General features: G+C 39.1%; 1 long non-coding RNA gene across 1 annotated transcript in view; it reads right to left on the bottom strand.

The window, feature by feature from the left end:
* The window catches only part of LOC130453800 (uncharacterized), a 52,331-nt gene extending 32,998 nt beyond the window's left edge, over positions 1-19,333 (bottom strand). The window contains exon 1 of the long non-coding RNA XR_008911358.1: positions 19,051-19,333. This is a non-coding gene — a long non-coding RNA (uncharacterized LOC130453800). The remainder of the gene's footprint in view (positions 1-19,050) is intronic.
* Between the last annotated feature and the right edge of the window lie 223 nt (positions 19,334-19,556).

The following is a 19,556-nucleotide window of genomic DNA, read 5'->3' as shown; positions in this document are numbered from 1 at the left end:
AAACTGTTACAAGATCTCAGCTCTAGTTTAGCTGGCAATCAGCTGGTTTAATAACAACAACCAAACCCTGTAAGAAGATAAAGTGTATCCCATTCTCAACTCTTCATTAGCCTGAAGGAGAGAAGATATTCTATAATTATGATAACTGTCTTCAGCATTTTGAAGGCTTGTCCTATGGGGATTCTACAAATATTTATTTATTACCACTCACACACAAGACATTTATGCTTGGTGTCAAGGGTGCCAAGATGAGACATTTGCATTCTACTGGGGATACAGGGAATGAACACAAATAACTATGATAAAGGATAGGGAATGAAAGTGGCAAAGAGAGAGATAGAACAAAGTGCTCTAGGAACATTTGTGAAGAGAGAGGATACTAATAACTGAGGGAATTGGAAAGGCTTCACCTAAGAAAGAATGTCAGAACTGAGTTGTTTGGTTTAAAAAAAAAATTTTTTTAAACCCTTACCTTTTGCCTTAGACTCAATACTGTGTATCGGTTCCAAGGCAGAAGAGTGGTAAAGGCTAGGCAATGGGGGTTGAGTGACTTGCCCAGGTTCACACAGCTGGGAAGTCAGATTTGAACCTAGGACCTCCCACCTCTAGCCTGGCTCTCAATCCACTGAGCTACCCAGCTACCCCAGAACTGAGTTTTGAAGGAAGATAAGGGCTCTGAAAGGCAGAGACAAGGAAGGACAGCATGGAATACTAGGAGTCTGCCTGCCTAGATATTTATAAGAACATTATGAAAACAATTATAAAATATCTTCACATAAACAAAGCCAGATCTAAATAACTGGAAAAATACTGATTGCTTACGAGTAGGTTGAACCAAATTAACAAAATGGCAATACTACCTAAATTAATTTACTTATTCAGTGCCATACTAAATAAAACTACAAAATCACAGCTAGAGAAAATAATAACAAAATTCTTCTGGAAGGACAAAAAGTGAAGAATATCAAGGGAATCAATAAAAAAATGTGAAAGAAGCAAAAGGAAATTGTAAAAGATTACTCTCAGTTTTAGAGCTTGGTGACTGGAAGGTGGTGGCCTCATCAAAAGGATTAGGAAGATTTAAAGAAAGGGTTGGCTTAATGCAGAAAATAATGAGTTTACTTAGGAGTATATTGAGTTTGAGGCATAGACAAGCCTAGATATCCAGAGTTCTAGGGAGAGATTAAGACTAGATATACGGATGTGGCATTAATCTTCATAGAAATAATCAAACCAATGGAAATTGTCAAGAACACCTAGAATTATAAGAGAAAAAGACCTATAATAGCACTGAGGGAAAATATGGATACCACTGTAGCAATAGAGACCAAGAGGCTTCCAGATAGGCACAAAGAGAACTAGAATACAGTGGTGTTATGGAAGAATAGAAATTGATTGTTCAGGAAAATGGAGGTGATCACCAGTTGCCAAAAGGCCAAGGAACAACAGGAGCAATACAATTCCATAAAATTTGAAAAATAAAAGTTTATTGGTAACCTTTGAGAGAGTAATTTCAGATAAAATGCCAAATTACAAAGTATTGAGGTACTCAGGGATAATGAGAAAGTGAAGGTAGCAAACTTACTTGATTCTTTTGAGGACTTTAACAGTGAAAGTTTAGAATGCTATAGAACAACAGCTTGAAGGGAATAATAGGGTCAGGTGAAGTTATGTATTTTTTTATGGATGGGGAAGATCGAAGCATGTTTGTAGGCTATTGGGAAGGAACAGTGGTGTACTCATAAATGTTTAACAATTGACTCTCAGAAAAGGCCTCATACACTTTAAAATTTAATCTGCATTATTAACATTTTTTCATTACTTTATTAAGTATAAACATTCAACAAAACAATAATCCAAACCCTGATTCATAGTGTTCATTGATTACCAAGGTGTAAATGCTCACACTGAATATTTCTTAATCAGCTCTCCCCTACAGCTTCAAGGCTCAGTAAGAAAGGCAGTAATAAAGAAGAGAAAGTGATAATAATTAATGTGATAATAATTAAGTGATGATTAATTAAAATAATAAAATAATAATAATAAATAACAAGGGATCAAGAATACAGACAAGTTTGCTTTATTAAGGAAAAGGGCTACCTTCCCCTTTGAGACTGGGCCAAAAGAGAAGCTAGGTGATAGTATAGAAATTTTTGAGATGCAGGTTACAAGAGAAGGAGGTGATAGAATTCATAATGTGTGGCAGAAAAGTAGAAAGAGAGGTCATCAAAGGAGAGAGAGAATGGTAGGACTAGAACTGGGAACTTGCAATAGGAGGAAGGTCATACAGCTACTTTGGGAACTGTGAAAAAGAATCATGAAAGATAAAAACAATTAAAGAATTGCTATGCAGCAGTGAGAGTCTGGATAAAATGAATTTGCAATGGACTCAGTTGGCAGGGTTCCATGATTTTCTACAACAGCATTCAAAAGCATGGGAGCAAGTATAGAGATTGTTGGTGTGGTTGTATCAGTTGGCAGGAGGATGGAAGGAGTCACTGGTGGAGAAGAGTGTCTAGCTGAATGACTGTTCTTTGATGAGATGTCAAGGGTATATCTGATTTTTTCATCAAATCACCAGTTGTGGCATCATCTACTTTTATCCAGTGGTCAAAGTACTATAATCCTTACAACTAGATTGAAGATTTATGCACACTTAGTTTATGCTTCTTTTTTTTTATTATTGCATTAACTTTATTTATTTTTTAAACATTATTTTATTTGGTCATTTTCATACATTATTCATTGGAAACAGAGATCATTTTCTTTTCTTCCCTCCCCTCCCTCCCACCACCTCTCCCATAGCCCACGCGCAATTCCACTGGGTTTCACATGTGTTCTTGATTCGAACCCATTTCCATGTTGTTGGTATTTGCACTAGAGTGTTCATTTAGAGTCTCTCCTCAGTCATTTCCCCTCAGCCCCTGTAGTCAAGCAGTTGCTTTTTCATCGGTGTTTTTACTCCCACAGTTTGTCCTCTGCTTGAGGATAGTGTTTTTTCTCATAGATCCCTGCAGATTGTTCAGGGACATTGCATTGCCACTAATGGAGAAGTCCATTACCTTCGATTGTACCACAGTGTATCAGTCTCTGTGTACAATGTTCTCCTGGTTCTGCTCCTCTCACTCTGCATCACTTCCTGGAGGTTGTTCCAGTCTCCATGGAATTCCTTCACTTTATTATTCCTTTTAGCACAATAGTATTCCCTCACCAACATATACCACAATTTGTTCAGCCATTCCCCAATTGATGGGCATCCCCTCATTTTCCAATTTTTTTTGCCACCACAAAGAGCGCAGCTATGAATGTTCTTGTACAAGTCTTTATCCTTATTATCTTTTTGGGGTACAAACCCAGCAGTGCTATGGCTGGATCAAAGGGCAGACAGCCTTTTATCGCCCTTTGGGCATAGTTCCAAATTGCCCTCCAGAATGGTTGGATCAATTCACAACTCCACCAGCAATGAATTAATGTCCCCACTTTGCCACATCCCCTTTAGTTTATGCTTCTGATGGACTGATTGATTCAGTTAATGTGTTTGGGCATTCTATGATTGAAGTAGTAGGTGGAACCCCTGGGAAATCAGAAAAGGCCTGTTTGAAGTGTGGCACATTGGCTGAGTTTTGAAGTGTTCTAAGGGTTTCAGGAAACAAAGGTTAGGTGATAAATTCCAGGTAAATGAATTCCAGGTATACAAAAAAGGGAGATGAAATATCATGTACAGGGAACAGAAAATAAGCTGATTTGACTAGAATTTAGAGTATACAACAGGAACTTAGGTATAATCAGTTTGGAAAAGCAAGCTGGAACTTAATAGAGAAAGGCTTGAAATGCCAAATAGAGGAGTTTGTTTTTTTATTTTTTATCCTATAAGCACTAAATTTCTTTTTTTTTTTTAATTAAACTCTTACCTTCTGTCTTGGAGCCAACTGTGTTGGCTCCGAGGCAGAAGAGTGGTAAGGGTTAGGCAATGGGAGTTAAATGATTTGCCCAGGGTCACACAGCTGGGAAGTGTCTGTGGTCAAATTTGAACCCAGGACCTCCCATCTCTAGGCCTGGCTCTCAATTCACTGAACCACCCAGCTGCCCCCAAGCACTAAATTTCTTGAACAAAGGAGTGACCTGTTCTTTAGGAAAATTTTTTGGGCAGCTTTGAGAAGGCTAATTTGGAGAGGAGAAGGTTTTGCAACAGGGAAATCAATGAGGAGGCTAGTACAGTAAGAGGTGATGAGGGCCTGAACTTGCAGGGTGGGTTGTTAAGGTCTGAATGGAGTAAAGGGGGCAAATGTAAGAAATGCTTTTGTGAAGGCAGAATTATTAAGACATAGTAATTGAATATGGGGATGAGTGAAAAGAACTCAATGTCAACCTAGGCAAGTGGAAAGAATGGTTAGGGCCCTTGGGAGAAATAGGGAAATTAAGAGGAAGGGGTAAACTTTAAAGAAGTTGGTGAATGATAATGGCACAGAGAGGTTCTTAAAATGACAGTAGGTTCCATGGAGCCAACCTGCAGCCAAGTCATTGTGTACTGAGGATGCATTCACCATTGTGCCTCATTTCTGGCGTGACCCTTCCCCCACTTTTTACTAAAACTAAACTAGACCAGGGCAGATTGCCACAACATGCTGAATGCCCAGAATTAGGGACCATGATTCCAAGCTGGCCTCTCTCTGGGTGTCTCAGGGTCCCTGAAGCTGGAATTCCCTATTATGGATCTGCTTCCAAGTCATGTGGTAATAGAGGGAAGAGGAGACAACCTTTCTGTGGATAGTTAAGACTGCCAGGAGAACTATGTGGTAAGAAAACCTCTAATCCCAGTGTCTGAGAAAGTGGAGACAGAAGTAGGGGTGGTAGGGGCAGCAAGAACTTAATCTCCTCCAGAGGTTGTACAGATATTTGACCTCTTGGGAGGCTCATGCCTGACAAGAACCACTCCAGGTCTCACAGAGTCTCTTTGGCACAAGCCCTTTCAATCCCTGACCCCTATGGCCATGTGCCTGGATAAATGACAGCCGTGCCATTTTTCAAGGCATCTGATCTGCCCAATGGACAGGAAGCAAAGACATCAAAGAGAACAAGGGGACCACAGAGAGTTCTGGCAGGCCCAAGCCTGGATTTGACTCCAGAGGAGAGCATCTTTTACCTTCACTTTGAAACACGGAGTGGTTCCCAGGGAGGTCCAGCACAGACAAGATCCAGGGTAAGGAATCTGAATTTAAACTCGGGGTGGTCAGGGTGGAAATTATCTCACATAGAGTTCTATGTCCTCATTCCTAATGGAAAAGAATGATTTAGCAAGAAACTTGGTGGGAGATTGGCAGCAGCAGAAGAGTTAAATTTATTATGCTTGGATAAATCAATTCATATCAATAAGATTTCAGCTTCATATAAAGGGGGGTGGGGAACATAATTAAACCTGTCCAAATGTGAAAGGAATTGTCTCTGTTGTCAAGACTTCTCTAGAGATCTTCAGGTTAGAGGCTAGATTCAATTAAATTCAAAGAATATTAAGATGTACTCCGCAGTGGTGGGGTAGGGGTGGGTGGGAGGGCAGATGGGGGAGGAACTTTTTGAGAGGTAGGCTTAGGCTGAGACTCAAAATCTTGGGTTCAAATTTGACTTCAGACACTTCCTAACTGTATGATCCTGGGCAAGTCATTTAACTCCTAATGCCTAGCCTTTATTGCTCTTCTGTCTTGAAACCAATGCACAGTATTGATTCTAAAATGGAAGGTAAGAATTTAAAAGATGTTTTTACTCTGGGCAAGGTGTTCAGTTGGTTACAAAATCAAAACTAAAATGCTCCTTGCCCTCAAGAACCTGACATGCTTAGAGCCTGGAGTAGGAGATATAAAATATGATAGAAGAAGTATAATATAAATTTGGGGGAGAGAGAGAGAACACTAACAACTGGAATTGGGGTGACTGAGAAGATTCCTATTTGGATTATGGTTTAGATATCATGGGGCAGCCAGGTGTTGAAGTGGATAGAACTACCTGGAATTAGTAAGACCGAGTTCAGGTCCAGTCCTAGACACTTGCAGTGTGTTATCCTAGGCAAATCACTTTAACTTATGCCATATTCATTTTCCTAAACTGAAAATGGGGATAATATCACCTACCACTTGTAATTTTTATAAGGATCTAATTATGAGAGGAAGTTCTTATGCCTTAATAGTATAAATGCTAGCTGTTATTGTTCTATAAGGCTTAAGTCTCTTCTTTGATTCAATGAACTTTTAGAGAGCTAAATCTGGAAAGGGAGATTCAGGTTAACCCTAGCTCCCAGGCAAGACTTCAAGTGACCAATTCCAGGCTATTCAAGCTGTTTCAGTTTTTAAAGACTCACACAAAAGGACACTACTCCACCTGAATGGAATAAAGGCTAATAAGGCTGGAGATCCAGTAATTCTATTAACAGTAGATTATGCAAAGAGCTGGTTAGAAGATTTTAAATGTTTCTTTTGTAAGGAAAAAGGTAATATCCTTTTACCCAGACTTTCTTGTAGATAGGAAAATAAAGCCATATCAAAGAAAATCTCAGTCTCTTTTCACTTTTACTGCCCTTAGAGATATTGTAATAAGCCTGAGACAGTGTCCTTAACTGCTTTATATACTTGTAATAGGGACAGAACACTCTGTTATACCTCACAAACCCCTATTCTTTGTATATTTGGCTGCAAACAATGCATTCCCCTAACAGATTATTTGCTCTAAAGCCTTGTATTAAGACACCACCATTGCATCTTTAGCCAAAGAACTGGGGGTGCTAACCCCAGGCCATTTGACCGAGTGCCAGTTCAATTCCCACAATTTGATAGGATGCCAGTTCAGGTCATTATGCTTTGGCTTGTCTTCGCATCCCCTGCAGTTCTAGTTGTGCATTTTCGTCTCTACTACTATTCTCATGCTGCCTGATAATCACTGGATTGGCAGGACTGCCAGCATGGGTAGTGGCCATAAAAGGGCACTGAACTTGGCTCCATTAAGGGTGTGGGGCAGAAATGGTGGCAAGCTTAGGGTGTTCCAAAGCTCCAAACTGTATTCTGTTTGCTCTATACTGCTGGAAGAATTTGTGCTTGACTGAAAATAGTGATAAACCATTCTTTATTTTATAAATTTATTTTAAATTAACTAATTAATTTGTCACACCAAAATTCCCAAGTATCTCCCACTCTTGCCCTCTCTCCACACTAGAGAAGGCATAATTTGACAAAAATATCAAGGCCGGCTCCCTCCCCCTTTTAAAGTCCTAGGTCAGTGATGGTGAACCTATGGAACAGTTGCCAAAGATGGAATGCAGAGTGCTCTGTGGGCACTCAATCCACAGCCCTGTCCAAGTTCATTATTAGAAAGGCAGAAGGACATGGGCAGAGCTGCTCCCTTACCCCCTCTCCATTGTACCTGTTGACATTTTTTCATATCCTCCACCCCTCTGCCCAGCAGCCAATGGGAGAGCACAGGGGGTAAGGTGGGCAGTTCATAGGTGGCAGAACTAGAGGGAAGAAGAGTGATTGGGCCACTTCTCTCCTCCTCTCTACACTTGCTGAGGACATCCCTCACTTTGCCAGTCAGCCCAGCAGCCCAATGGGAGTGTTTCCTCCCTCCCCTGTGTGGGGTAAGGGGGGGGGGAAATGACACATAGTCTCTGGGAGTGGGGGTGGGCACAGAATTTGATCTGGGGGGTGGGCTGGGAGCAGGGCCCCAAACTCCATTTCTAAAAGCTTCACTATCACTGTCCTGGGGGACCCCTGAAGAATTTGGTGAATTTTCTCAAATACTACAGTTTGGGATCATTCACTGGTTTATTCCTTCCATAATAATCACTGGATTATCAGTTAGTTAGTCAGACTTAATTAGCTTTAGAAAGGGATATTTATTAAGGTCGTATTGTAAAAACAATTGGTATAAAACATGTAGACCCTGTCCCCCCAAAGTCTATGAGACCTTCCTTAAAAAGTACACACAGAGTCAGGGGAAAATGAGTGTAAGATTAGAAATCATGTGTGATGAGGGTCTAATTCATAACTCCTGGAAGTCCCTTTGCTGGAGTCCTCAAGATATTTCCCTTAGGCACAGTGGTCTGTGATTCTTAATACATAATTACAGAGACTGCATTTGCAGATTATACTTATTGGGACTGGGTTGAATCTAGTGGAAGCAAGTAACCCAAGGTCATCCATATAAAGAAGTCAGTGAAAAACTGATAACCAAAGAGGAGATATTTCAAGGGCTTTGGTACATTTCCCAGTTCATAAAGTGAGGCTACATTCATTATGCTTAGCCCAGAGGGGAAGAGCTCTGGGCTGGGCTCTCCCTTCCACCTCAATAGCTTTCTTAGTGCCTTTTAGTGCTTTTCCTAGTAAGGGAGCATCCTTGATAGGGTGGCTCTGTCCTGGAGTTGGGCTCAGGGGGGCATATCACTGAGTGTGAGTTACAGCAGAAGACTTGGGAATGGAAAGTTCAAGAGAAAGATCCTCAGGAGGTTTTCTTCCAGTTCATTTACTAATCCTTTACCAATTTCATCACAGTAGAGCCTATGAGGCTATTGCAGATATTTCCAAGTTGCGTAGATAGAATTAGCCTGATATGTAGGCATGCTGGAGTCCCTACTTTTCTTTTGCTAAAATTTAATTCACTTGGCTAAGTCCTGCTCATTTCCGGGGTGTATGGGGTGTTCAGAGAGGGGTAGTATCTCTGGTATGGAGGGCTTGTCTTGCCCTCCTAGGGCAGCTCTCCAGCTACTGACCCCCACCTGACACCCAGCTCTCACTTGTGGCTCCCAGTAGCTGCTAGCATGTGGCAGCGGCCACACCCCGGGCAATGGCTTCAACAATCTGGCTAAACCTTGTGAGGGTAGCCATCGGCTCGTAGACACCTGGTGAACCAGGGTTTTGTTCACCCAGCATGTGAAGACTGCTTCGACGGAACAGACAGAAGAAACCAATAAGAAGGTTCAACGGCTGAGAGGGCGACGCAGCAAAGCACTGTGGAGTGCTTAGGGCATGTTGGAGCAGAAAAGACAACAGGGCCATCCAATGCAGCTGAGGAAGTCTCCAGGTGTAACGATCTTTCATGCCAATAGACCCAGGCTTCCAATGCCGAGAGAGTGGGACTGTCTCTGTGCATCGACTCTTCCACTTAAATCTCTTTCATGCACAAGTGTCTTTGTGCAAAACTCACAAAGACAATCATCATTCTCGGTTACTGAGAGACTACTACTACCACAGTCACTGCACACCTTTTAGAAGATAGAGAAGAAAGCCAGATGAGGGACTGGATTTGCCATTTTATGAATACAGGGAATTCCTAAAGGAGGAAACCCCTCTGCCAATTGGAGCCTTCTCTTCAACTTAGAGTTCTTGAGAATTATTTGGCAGGGAAAGGTTACTGTCTATGGTTATACAGCAAGTACCTATGAGAGGCAAAACTTGAACTCATGTATCTTCCTGGCTCTTTAATCAGTTCTCTACCCACTATACTTTCTCATTAGTGGGAATATATTCCACAAAATGAGGAATTTTTAAATAGTCATATATTCTCTTCTGAAATGCTAGTTGAGCTTCTATTTATGCAAAAAATTATACTAGACCCTAGGAAAGATACAAAAATGAATGATAGTCCCTGCCCTGGAGGAACTAAGGAACACACAAACACACATTTATAATTCTATTAAATATGTACACACAAACACACAGACACACACAGACACAGACACACACACATATATATATCAGTTGGTGTTATAGTGGATGGAGTGCTAGGATTAGAATCAGGAAGAACTGAGTTCAGATTTGGCCTCAGACTCTTACTATCTGTTGTGTGACTCTGGGCAAATTGTTTAAACTCTGTTTGCCTCAGTTTCCTCAATGAAAGTGGAGAAAATAACATCTATCTCCCAGAGTTGTTGTGAAGATTAAATGAGGCAATATATGTATGAAGCACATAGCACAATACCTAAATGCTATATAAATGCTAATTTCCTCCCCTTCACTCATATTTATATAATTAAAATGTATTATATTGGCAACATCAGGGTAGGGGACCTATTTTGGGGGGAGTCTTAATCTGTGGTTTCATTATTATAAAACACTCCCAAAGTAGAAATTCCCTATACTTATGCAAATTAGCAGTTTTAAACTATGACATTTATATATGAATTTGCATGCTTATCCCTATTATTTTAAGTTCTAGATTTTTAGCATTTTAGCATCTTTAATAAAAACTGATTTTCTTTTTTAAGGCCAAGGTAAGTTTTTCCTGCAAATTTGAATGAAAAAACAAACCCAAGAGAAAGTCCTCTTGATAGAGAAGTCAGGCTCAATTGTACAATTTACAAACATTAACCAAACATACATGGAACCAGACTTATTTAAATTCTCATATTAAAAATGTCTGAAAAGAATTCACAGTTTTTTAAGAATAATGAGCTTTCCAACACTGCTTAGAAGAGGGGTGAAGTTTTTTTTTTTTCCCAATTCTATGCTACAAGTTCACAAAAGTATTAGCTTCTGTCTCTTGCTATATACCAGTATACTACTGGGCAGGACACATGAATGATCCAAATTCAGTTTATTGGTGCAGGTTGTGCCCAAGATAAAATTTTGGTACTTGCATTTGTAATTTATTCATTTCAATGAGCCCTTGTTAAGTGCCAGATAGGTTCTCGGCTCTGGAGATTCAAAGAAAAAAGCTACATGTGGCCCCTAATCTCAAGGAGCTTATGTTTTAAAGGGTAAATACAACAATATACACAAATAAGTAAAGAGAGTAGCAATCTGAGAAGTGAGAAAGCACTTCCAGAAAGGCTTCTATAGAAGGTAGCACCTGAGCTGAGATAAAAAGCAAAAAATTCTGAGGAGAGATATATGTGTGTGCATCCATGTTTTTGGTTTTTTGTTGGGGGAAAGTTATTCCAGGCATGGGGCACAGCCTGAGCAAAGGCATGGAGATGGAATAAAGAATGCTGAGTTCTGGAACAAAAAATAAGCTTGTTTGGCTAGAAATTGGATTCTGTCAAAATGATTAATGTGAAATAAGTCTAGAAAGGTAGGCTAGAGCCAGATTTTGCTTCAAATGTCAAGCAAAACATTTGAAATTTATTCCAGAGGCAACAGGGAACCATTTAGGATTCTTAAATAGGATGATGTATGTTTTAGAGGAAGGCAGCATAATGTAAGTTCAGATTCTGGAGTCAAAAGATCTGGGTTCAAATTCCAGTGTGGACATTTACTATGTGCATGACTTTAGGCAACTTGTTTAATTTCTCTAGGCTTTAGTTTCCTCTTCTATAAAGTGAAGTGATTAGACAAGTTGACTGTAAAGTTTTTCCAGGTCTAAATTATGATCCTATAATACTAAGATTATCTTGGCAGTTACACATAGGATAGATTAGAGGGGGGTGGAGACTGGAAATCAGAAGACCAATTAGGAGATTGTCTTAATAGTTTGGGCAAGAGTAACAAAGGCTATGATAGTTGTTTTAATAGAGAGACAGAGACAGATGTAAGAGATATTATGGTCTTAGACTCAACAAAATATAGCAGCTGAGTGAATAGTGATGAGAGGGCTTTCAAAGAGGCAAGAAGGGGGCAAAGGCTCTTGCAGACAGCGGAGAAGCAGCTGGAGAGAACTGGAGAGAGCCTGGGTGGCCCAGCTTTCCAGGAGTCTTCAGAGCCTCAGTGCTTCATACGACACACAGCCCAACCCAATTGAACTCAATCCAATCAAAAGCCTCCAGAGGACAGGGAAGTTAACATTCCTCCCCTAGAGACTGTACCAAGAGATCTGACAAAGCTCCAAGAGGGGAGACTGACAGCCCCAAAACCAAAACAAAATGAGAGGAGCAAGAGAACAGCCAAATACGGGGAGCAAAGAAGGGGTAAACTCGAGCAAACAACAGAAAAAGAAGAAAGAAATTACAATAGACAGCTTCTGCACAGGTAATGAGCAAAGAGCAAATGAAACAGAGGGGGCGGACCCAGCAAAGGAAAAATCAGAAATCCCAGCGAATTGGATACAGGCTTTGGAAGAACTCAAAATGCAATTCAAAACACAATTAAGAGAAGCTGAAGACAATTGGGAAAAGAACTTAAAAACTAAGATAAGTCATCTGGAAACAGAAAATAGTGTCTTGAAAGCCAAAATCAACCAGCTGAAAAATGAGGCAAAGGAGATGAAAGATGAGAGGCAAAGTAGATGAAAGAGATGAGGTGAAGAAGATGAAAGATGACCTCCAAAGAAAATCTGACCAAAAGGAAAAGGACGACCAAAAAACTAAGGATGAAATCCAGTCTTTAAGAACCAGAATACAACTTGAATTGAGCGACCTCACAAGGCAGCAAGACACTATAAAACAAAACCAAAAGAATGAAAAAATTGAGGAAAATATGAAGCATCTTATTCACAAAACAGAGGATTTAGAAAATCATTCAAGGAGAGACAATTTAAGAATTATTGGCCTACCAGAAGACCATGACAAAGGAAAAGCCTGGACATTATATTACAGGAAATTATTAAAGAAAACTGCCCCGAAATCCTTGAACAAGAGGGAAAAGTGAAGATTGATAGAATCCACAGATCACCTCCTGTACTTAATCCCCAACTGACAACACCCAGGAATGTTATAGCCAAATTCAAGAACTATAAGACCAAAGAAAAGATATTACAAGCTGCCAAGAAGAAATCATTCGGATACCAAGGAACCACAGTGAGGATAACTCAGGATCTGGCTGCATCTACACTGAAAAAAAGAAAGGCATGGAATACGATATTCCGGAAAGCAAGGGAACTAGGTCTACAACCAAGAATCAACTACCCAGCAAAACTGACTATATTCTTACAGGGGAAAGTATGGTCATTCAACAAAATAGAAGAATTTCAAGAATTCGTAAAGAAAAAACCAGACCTGAACAGAAAATGTGATGTCTAAGCACAGAACTCAAGAGAATCATCAAAAGGTAATTAAAAAAGAGGGGAAAAACAACAAAAAAAATTTTTAAGAGACTCAATAAGTTAAAATGATATGTATCCCTATAAGAAAAGAGGTCATTGGTAACTCTTAAAAACTGTTGTTATTAGCTGGGCAGCAAAAAGAAGTATACTTAGAGGGAACAGCAACAAACTGTATAGGATGAAAGGACAAGACATAAATAGGTATATAGATATATGCATGCAAAAATACATATGCATGTGTATGCATATATATATATATATATATAACTAGAGTTTAAAAATAGGTTAATATTAAAAGAAATGGGAAAAGAAACAAATGGGGGTAAATTTATATGTCATAAAGAAGCTCATGGTGGGAGGGGGAGAACATCAATACACTGGAAGGGTAAAGAGGTCAGAGACAGGAAATACTCAACTTTTACTGCTTTGAAAGTGACTCAAAGAGGGAAAAACAATCCAATCCATTGGGGGCAGAGAACAGATTTGCACCCTATAGGGGAGTAGAAGGGTAACAAACGGTCTGGTGGGGAGGGAAGCAGTACAAGAGAGGGAGGGAGCAGGGGGGTTAATTTTAGAAAGACTACAGGGAAAATAAGGGGGGGGGGGATAAATAGGGAGGAGGTAGAAAGGGAAGTAAAATAAGGGTGGGAACAAGGGGAACTATTCAAAAGCAAACATTGGTGTAGAAGGAAATAGTGAAAGAAGAAAAGGCAGGTAAAGGAGCAGAAATCAAAATCCTGGGAAATACCCAGCTAGTAATCATAACTCTGAATGTGAATGGAATGAACTCACCCATAAAACGCAAGCGAATAGCAGAGTGGATTAGAGTCTAAAACCCTACCATATGCTGTCTACAAGAAACACATATGAGAAAGGTAGATACACATAGGGTGAAAGTAAGAGGGTGGAGCCAAATATATTGGGCATCAACTGACAAAAAGAAGGAAAAAATGCAAAGGAAGGAGGACTTGCAGTCCCAGATCTCAAACTATACTATAAAGAAGTAGTTATCAAAACAATTTGGTACTGGCTAAGAGACAGAAAGGAGGATCAATGGAATAGACTTGGTGTAAATGATCTCAGCAAGACAGTTTATGACAAACCCAAAGACCCCAGCTTTTGGGACAAAAATCCATTATTTGATAAAAACTGCTGGGAAAATTGGAAGACAGTGTGGGAGAGATTAGGTTTGGATCAACACCTCACACCCTACACCAAGATGAATTCAGAATGGGTGAATGACTTGAACATAAAGAAGGAAACTATAAGTAAATTAGGTGAACACAGAATAGTATACCTGTTAGACCTTTGGGAAGGGAAAGATTTTAAAATCAAGCAAGACTTAGAAAGAGTCACAAAATGTAAAATAAATAATTTTGACTACATCAAATTAAAAAGTTTTTGTACAAACAAAACCAATGTAACTAAAATCAGAAGGGTAGCAACAAATTGGGAAATAATCTTCATAAAAACCTCTGACAAAGGTTTAATTACTCAAATTTACAAAGAACTAAATCAATTGTACAAAAAATCAAGCCATTCTCCAATTGATAAATGGGCAAGGGACATGAACAGGCAGCTCTCAGCCAAAGAAATCAAAACTATTAATAAGCACATGAAAAAATGTTCTACATCTCTTATAATCAGAGAGATGCAAATCAAAACAACTCTGAGGTATCACCTCACATCTAGCAGATTGGCTAACATAACAGCTATGGAAAGTAATGAATGCTGGAGGGGATGTGGCAAAGTAGGGACACTAATTCATTGCTGGTGGAGTTGTGAATTAATCCAACCATTCTGGAGGGCAATTTGGAACTATGCCCAAAGGACAATAAAAGACTGTCTGCCCTTTGATCCAGTCATAGCACTACTGGGTTTGTACCCCAAAGAGATAATAAGGAAAAAGACTTGTACAAGAATATTCATAGCTGCACTCTTTGTGGTGGCCAAAAATTGGAAAATGAGGGGATGCCCTTCAATTGGGAAATGGCTGAACAAACTATGGTATATGTTGGTGATGGAATACTATTGTGCTAAAAGGAATAATAAAGTGGAGGAATTCCATGGAGACTGGAACAACCTCCAGGAAGTGATGCAGAGCGAAAGGAGCAGAACCAGGAAAACATTGTACACAGAGACTGATACACTGTGGTACAATCGAAGGTAATGGACTTCTCCATTAGGGTCAATGCAATGTCCCTGAACAATCTGCAGGGATCTAAAAAACACTATCCACAAGCAGAAGATAAACTGTGGGAGTAAAAATACCGATGAAAAGCAACTGCTTGACTACAGGGGTTGAGGGGATATGACTGAGGAGAGACTCTAAATGAACACTCTAATGCAAATACCAACAACATGGAAATGAGTTTGAATCAAGAACACATGTGATACCCAGTGGAATTGCGCGTGGGCTATGGGAGAGGTGGTGGGAGGGAAGGGAGGGAAGAAAAGAAAATGATCTCTGTTTCCAATGAATAGTGTTTGGAAATGACCAAATAAAAAGAAAAAGAAAAGAAAAAAAAGAGGCAAGAAGATTGGTCAGCATCTTCAGCTTAAGTCAGGAAGATATGGGTTCAGATCCTGCCTGTTAGAGACTTACTGGCTGTGTCATTTATTCTCTCAGACTCAGTTTCCTCATCTATAAAATATAATTTTATATTTTATAAAATATAATTATTAATATTGATATATAATACAGAGATCAACAACATAGCATAATATAATAATTATTGATAATATATGAAAATTAATGAAATAATAAAAATAATAATAGCACCAGAGTTGTTATGAGGATCAAATGAGGTAATATATGTAAGGTACTCTGCAAACCATAAAGTGGTGCATAAATGTTATATTTCATATATTAATATATAGATATAATATATAGATATAAATGTCAGAGATTATTTGAGTTGCCTACATCTTGAAGAATTAAGTGATTTTCCCAGGGTCACCCAGACTATGTGTCAGATGCTGTACTCACAGCCAGGTCCTCCTGGTTAGGAGGCTGTCTCTTATGCTGTTTACTTATTCAACATTTAAATAACAAAGAGATACACATACATTTATGCAAGTGTGGCAATATTTTTCTTGCCTTTCAGAACTTTGCAAGAGTACTCATCATTGTGCCAGGCTTCCCACACCTCAAAGAGTTAAATTTATGAGATAACTGACCATCTGTAAAGCTACACAAATCTACTGTGCAAAGCTAACAGCAAGCTGTCAAACTCCATTTTTCTACCTTTCAAACAAACTTCAGAAGCTAGCTCTTAAAGGCACAGGGGAAGTGGGGTCAGATTTAGAAAGCATCTTGGAAGTGCGAACATTCAGCCATTTCTGGTTCCCAGAGACCTTGAGGTGTACATCTTAAAGACAGGAGTAAAAGATAAGCCTACAAGCAAAACTCTTTACAAAAAATAATCACAGACAGCCATTTTGGGTACTCTTTGCCCATGGATGCCTCTTGCCTTGGTATGGATGGCAGGGTTTGTACTCCTCTAATTCACTTATGATGTCCTATTGTGCATTGTAGTAGTTTCATCTAAAATGTAGTTCATCTTGTCTTATGCGATTGAATATTATTTTATCTGTGGTTTTGACTAAAATATAAGTGCCATGAGTATAGGGACTGTATATCTCCCTCAGTACTTCCTTAAGAAATATATTTGATGTTTTTAAATGTTTTATTGAATTGATTTCCCTATTTCTGTAAATGATACCACTGTTTTCCAGAATCAGAACCTTGGTGTCATTTGGGATTCTTTCTGCTACTTTATCAACTCCATTCAGTTAATAACCAAATACTGTTTATTTGTCCTTGTATCTCCAAACTATTCCCTTTCCTTCATTTTTATTTTTATTGTCACCATTCTTATTCAGGCCTTCATTTTCTTTGGAGTGAACTATTTCCATAGCCTTCTAAGTAGATTGTTTCTCTCTGGTCTTTTCTTTGTCCAGTTAACCTTACAAATTGCTACCAAATTAGTCTTTTTAAAGTATAGCTCCTTCTTAAGCCCAAACTTCTCCCAAAATTTCTTTGTCCTTATTGCTTTTAGTAACAAAATCTAGGAAAAATTGGTTAGAGAGCTGCCTTGATTACTATTGTTATGATATTATATAGTGAAAATATGAATCCCTAAATTCCTTTAACTTCTCAAAAGCAGTAATGACCTCTTAGCATTTTCCAACCTTTTTCTGGGCCATCTCTCTGAGAGGCAGGAGGAAAGGAATCTGTAAATTGAAAAAACTGATCTTTAAGGTCACAGAGCTGAGAAAAAGATGCAAAGTGCCAGGTTCTCCATCTCCACAGGGCCCTTGATCAGGTGAACTGAAAGAGCCAAATAAATAGAGCTTCTATTCCTGCCAAATGGATTTGGTCACTGCTTTGGCTCTGCTAAAGGCCTGGGCTCCCATCTTAGGTGCTGTAGAGCTGAATGCTGAATACATAACACTTTTCTATGGTTCCTCCTTGTGGAACAGGCTTGTCTGCCCCAGATCGCACTTGAATAGATGAAAGAAATCCTATTTTGGTTTGGACTGCATGTAGCAGAGATCACAAAGGAGGATACAGATAAACTGGGGTGGAAGGGCCAGGGAGGAAGGGGAGAGGAGAAGACTTGAAAACTTTGGAAAGACAGGCAAATCCTTGAGAACATCTCTGCATCTCTGCTCTCACATAAAAGATTTAGGCGTGGATTGGAACTAGTTACTGTCTGTGGGCTGGATTAACTGGTGTTCTCTCTTCTATAGATTCTGAATGAAAGAGACAGAATAGCCTTTATTTTGACTTATTTGCTTGATTTTTTAAAGAATTCTTTTCTTTTTAAAGCTTGAGAAACAGATTCTCTCCATTTCTCTCACTCTTCCCTCACCCACTGAGTAGGGAAACAATAGCATATCATTTATATATGTGAAATCATGCAAAACATATTTCCATACTTGTCATATTCTAAGATAAAAGAGAAAAATAAATAAAGTGAGAAAAGTATACTTTAATTTGTAGTCAGATTTCATTAGTTCTCTCTCTGGAGGTGGGTAGTAGTATTCAACATGAATCTTTTGGAATTGCCTTGGTTCATTGTATTTATCAGAGTAGCCAAGTCTTTCATAGTTAATCAGCATTACAACACTGTTTTTACTGTGCACAATGATCTCTCAGTTCTTACTTCACTTAATCAATTTATATAAGTTTTGTCATTTTTTATAGCACAGTAGTATTCTATCACAATTATATGCCAGAAATTGTTCAGCCATTCCCCAGTTGGTGAGCATCCCTTAGATTTCCAATTCTTTGCCACCACACAAAGAGGTACTAAAATATTTTTGTATATGTGGTTCCTTTTCCTTTTTCTTTGATCTCTTTGGGGTGCATATATCTAATAGTGGTATCATTGGTTCAAAGGGGATGCACAATTTTATAGCCCTCTGGGCATAATTCCAGATTGTTCTACAGAATGATTAGACCAGTTCATTATTTTGTCAACAGTTTTTTTACATAAACATTTTCTCTCATTCCTTCCAGCATTTATCATTTCTGATAGGTGTAAGGTAGTACTTCAGAGTTCTTTTAATTTGCCTTTCTCTAATGAATAGAGATTTATAACATTTTTTCATATGACTTACATTTAGCTCCTTCTTCCCCCTTCTCCCACTGCATCTCTCTTTCCCCCCCATACATTCTTTTTTGGATATTGTAAGGGGCTGAAAAGGGTTTTTTGTTTGTTTGTTTTTTTAATAAAAGGTTGGACTGGGTTATTCAAGAGTAGGGTCTCCAGGAGTTTTATAAATTTCCAAAGATATTTATTTAACAATTTATTTACAAAATATAGAAAGAGTGAAGTAAGAAATCAGAGAGAGGATAGGGTAAGATATTTAGCCTAAGCATTAAGTATTTTGCTCTGACCCCTGGCTCAACCCAGGCAGGGGAGTTTAGTCCTTAGCCTGAGAGGCCTTGGCCCTGGGGATGCAGGGAGCCATTCTAAAGAGGTAGGTCTCTCCTGAGGTTAGTCTCTTCAGAAAATCCAGGAAAGGAGTCAGCTCTTTCACTCATCAAGTGTCAGTCCAAAGAGAGAGATTCAAAGACAGTCTCACCAGGTATAGGGTCTCAGGTCCAGTCAACAGATTCTTCACCAGCCTCCAACTGGAACTCAGAACTCCAAAGAATGAGAGCAGTCAGAAGTCCCAAGCATGAAGAACTCCAGAACTCCCAGAAAAAGTTAGAAGTCCCAAGCCTGAAGAACTCTTGAAGAACTCTTCAAAGAAGAAATTCCCACAGGAAGCTGTAACTCCCTTTTAAAGACACTTTCTATTACATCACTTCCTGTGCCCTCCTCCAATTTTATGTCTACCAATTACAGTTGAAGCTTTGTTTAGGACTGCCCAAGGGGCAGTCAGTTTGATTCTGATTTATCACCCATTATTGCACATGTGGGTCACAGACCTCCCCCACTTAAAGATTAAGTAGAATGTTTACACTTTTGGTGATTAAATCTAAAAATGGGCAGGGGAATTAATTTAATCTTCACAATATGATACCAACATAATCAACTCACATTTGTGCCCTCTGTCTATGCAGACTCCTTTTAACTGCCCTAATT

Source organism: Monodelphis domestica, chromosome 4, assembly GCF_027887165.1.
Source record: "Monodelphis domestica isolate mMonDom1 chromosome 4, mMonDom1.pri, whole genome shotgun sequence".
Taxonomy (NCBI): domain Eukaryota; kingdom Metazoa; phylum Chordata; class Mammalia; order Didelphimorphia; family Didelphidae; genus Monodelphis; species Monodelphis domestica.
Note: the sequence above shows the minus strand (reverse complement) of the source record. Positions and strands in the feature narration are given on the sequence as shown.